We start from the raw sequence: 3,946 nt of genomic DNA, 5'->3' as shown, positions 1-3,946 counted from the left end.
ATGGAGAGAGAGATCACAGATCTTCGAAGCAAACTCAAAGAGTGTGAAAAGGAGCGACTGAAAGCTGCACAGTACGGCTCCCAGCTCCTAGAGAGGCAAACTGAACTGCAGAATCAGCTGGATAAACGTCATGAAGAAATGATGACCGTACTGAGGGTGATCTCAGGAGAAGTATGCCCTTCAGAGAGAAGCTGAGCTCAAGAATCGGATGTTACAAAGTTTGAGCTGTGAATGTGAAGCTTTGAAACAACAGAAAATGCAGCTGGAGCAGTTAGAAATGCAGCTAAACAGAAGCCACAGGCAGGAAGTGAATGACCTGAAAAATAAGTTAGAGAAACCAAAAGTGGAATGAGATGAAGCAGAAGCTGGACCACCAGGAGGAAGTTCTCGCCACAAATCGGAAGAGCTCCGGCTAATGGAAGGTGTGAAGACTGTTCTCCAAGAAGAGGTGAACGAGCTGTAGTACAAACAAGAACAACTAGAATGTTCTAATGCTTCCTTAATGCACCGGGTAGACCGGCTTCAAGAAGAAAAAGAGGAACGATGGCGCACGCCTTTAATCCCAGCACTCGGGAGGCAGAGGCAGGCGGATCTCTGTGAGTTCGAGGCCAGCCTGGTCTACAAGAGCTAGTTCCAGGACAGGCTCTAAAAAAGCTGCAGAGAAACCCTGTCTCGAAAAACCAAAAAAAAAAAAAAAAAAAAAAAAAAAAAAAAAAAAAAAAAAAAAAGAGGAACAAGAGAAGGAAGTGGTGTTGTATTATAAAAAGGTCGCGTAGAAAATCAGGATTTTCAGGTGCAGTTGGGTCACGTGCTCCAGCAAGCCTTGGATCCCAAGAGTAGAGGCATCTCCCTGTTTTCAGAGGTGGATGATGGAAGGGCGGCTATGGAACGCCAGCTCAACTCGATGAAAATATCAGTCACTGAAGACGCACAATGCATTCACCAGAGAGCAGAATGAAGTTACAAGTCTCCACACTGCTGAGGATGCGGGGGTCTCAAGCTGAGCTGGAGCAGCAGGAGCCGTTGTTCGCCATGCTGGCGCAGAAGAATGGTGAAGTAAAACTCCTTTTAGGTGAAATTAAAAATCTGGAGAAATTTAAGACCTTACCTGAAAGGATGGGATCTAAGCTGTCCATAGCAGCCAGCCCTCCTTCTCTAGCAGACACACAGCACCTGCTATGCAGATTTACTTCCATTAAAGCTTGATAAGTTAAACAAAGAAAACGAAAGCACAAAGGGGGAGCTATCCCTACAGAGAATGAAGGCGTTGTTTGAGAGCCTGCGGCCCTGGATATTGAGCAGAAACTGTGAATGAAAGACACCTGCAGCTTTCAGAAAGTGAAAACATAAAACTGAGAGCTAAGTTAGATAAATCAAAGCTGAAGTAGGAACCTGAGAGAACTGAGCGCCGGTGCTCAAAGAGGCGTGAGGCGCAGCCACTGGATGTAACCGCCTCAGAAGACACACCTGCTGCCAGTGCCATTGGGAAGTTTCTAGACTGCCACTTCAGAGAGGAGGAAAAGTCCTGCCTCAATAGCTTAAATGATAGCGCTGTGCAGACTGGTCTCTTCAGCCGTTCAGCCAGCTAGCCTCTCTCCTCGCAAGAGTCCGCCTCTGGAGATGCAGCCGCAGATGGAGAAGAAATGTGTAAAGCTCACGGACGGTCCAGGCCCTGCTGAGGCCGTATGGGAACAGAGTGGGAACACCCGCAGCTCCCCAGATTATCTGCAGAATCAAAGCTTTCAACAGAGGAGAAAGAAAGGAAAGAAGCTACAAGCAAACTGGGAAAAGGAGCCTGCAAGAAGTCACACACCATCAAGTATGCGTCCTCCAATGCAGTGCCCACAGCAAGAGGAGAGTGTTGCTCTGCGGGGGGGCTTGCTGAGGATAGTGCCTGTGTGCACAATACCCTTGCGGAACATCTGCATACACCAGTGCTAAGACCTCTGTGACCAAAAATTCAGCTTTTATTTAAACCTGTTTGCTGCACTGGACCAGATTTTGAAAGTTATGTGATAAATAATGTTCCTTAAGAACTGAAAATTGGATAGTACAACATTGAAGTTATTAACTATGTTTTCCTATGTACAGTTTCATGAATAAAATTTTATTTTCCCTGTCTTGAAAAAATAGTTTACATAAAAATATAAATCCATGTCCATCTTTAGTCTTGAGCAGAACCTGATTTTCTAAGCACAGAGGGAGGGGGACCTCCCCCAGCAAACTTTCAGCTTCATGCATGCGGCCTCATTCTCTGTGCCTGGCTCCTCTCTTAGGACTCTTTACATTTTAACAGCATGAACACGACTCTCCAGGGAGCCCACATAAAGTGCTAACCCAACTGCTGTGACCAAGGAAACATTATGGAAGCAGATTCTAACCCCACAGCTCAATGGCAATAAGAGCACAAGTCATGATCAAGCTGATTAAAAGCTCCCAAGTCGCTATCTCCATCACTGATGTTTAAAAGCCATTTCTCATTCACCATAAGGAGTCTCTCTCCTATCTGCTGGGCCTCCTGCTCTTCTCTAAGTGACAGGGAGAAACATCCTCCACACTTTAAGAGCCCAATGCATGAAAAGACGTGGAAGAACAGGGAATGCCAACTGCAATCCCTGCAGCGCTGTGCACACCCATGTAAGTCTGGAGTCAGGTCAGTCACATTGATTTTAAGACAGTCAAATCATTTTCACTTGATAATCATGACTTTTTTTTCTTTTTTGGTCTGATTTGCTTTTTTTTAGATAGGGACTCACTGTATAGCCCTGGCTGGCTCTGAATTCAGCGCTCCACCTGCAGTGCTAAGATTAAAGGTGTTTCCACCATGGCAATAATTATGACATTTTACAAAGGCAGGCCTGGGGCAGGAGCTGGCTCAGCGGGAAGAGTGCGTGCTGCTCTTGAGGACCAAGTTCAGTTCCTAGTACTCATTCAGGTATCTTACTACTGTCTCCAGCTCCAGGAAGGAGATCTAATGCCCTGTTTTGGCCCTTGTGGGCACCCATATGTACATGTGCATGCATACACACAGACACATAAATAAAAACAAATCTTTAAACTTACTAATCTCAACTCTCACTTTTAAAACATTTTTAGAGACAGATTTCATGAAAATGGTAAACAGTCGTCCCCTAGGGGGCAAATTGCTCCTGACCTGTACCTGGTGTCACCTCAACTCAAATTGCCCATTTAGTGGCCACAATGATCTATGTAAACCTTTATGTAGAATTTAAAATCTTCTCTGTATAATCCTCTTCCTTTTTTGAGATAATCCCATGTAACCCAGGCTGGTTAAATTCACTATTTAGTTGAGGACAACCTTGAACTACTGACCCTTCTGCTAGCAGCTATCTCCGAGTGCTGGATTACAAGTGCCCGCCAGCACACGGCCGTCCTGATATTTGAGGGATGAGTAAAACTACCTCTTTTAGCTCTCCAAGGAGAGGGGCTGCTCCTAGCTCCTGCCTCTCCACCTCTCTCCATGGACCTTTGGATCCCACAGGTGGGTGTGTTGGAAAAATCTAGACTCTAAGAGCCAAACCCCTGCAGTCCTGCTGGCCAGCCCTACTCAGTGTCACGGCTTCATTACCTTTTCAGAGTTTTTCCTAACACAAAGCCCCGTCGCATCCCTCAGTTTGAGTCCCACAAAGAGGTGTGGCTTTCTGAAGAAACCATGGTTACTGTTGCAGATTTCTCTGGGAAAGTACCAAAGAGCTCCTGAAGAGCAGCAGGGGACTCTCGCAGGGGGAGTGCAGAATCCCCTGGGGAAGTTAATTCTAAGAAATAATTCAGCTGGGCCTGGTGGCGCACGCCTTTAATCCCAGCACGCATGATGCAGAGGCAGGTGGATCACAGTGAGTTTGAGGCTAGCCTGGTCTACAAAGTTAGTTCTGGAACAGCCAGGGCTGTTACGCCAGGGCTGTTACACAGAGAAACCCTGTCTACA

The 3,946-nt window shown here is 46.2% G+C and overlaps 1 pseudogene; it reads left to right on the top strand.

The window, feature by feature from the left end:
* LOC119817184 lies at positions 1-1,952 on the top strand (annotated as a pseudogene).
* The last annotated feature ends 1,994 nt before the right edge of the window (positions 1,953-3,946 follow it).

This window comes from Arvicola amphibius, chromosome 6, assembly GCF_903992535.2.
Source record: "Arvicola amphibius chromosome 6, mArvAmp1.2, whole genome shotgun sequence".
NCBI lineage: Eukaryota > Metazoa > Chordata > Mammalia > Rodentia > Cricetidae > Arvicola > Arvicola amphibius.
This window is presented reverse-complemented; position numbering and strand designations above follow the sequence as displayed.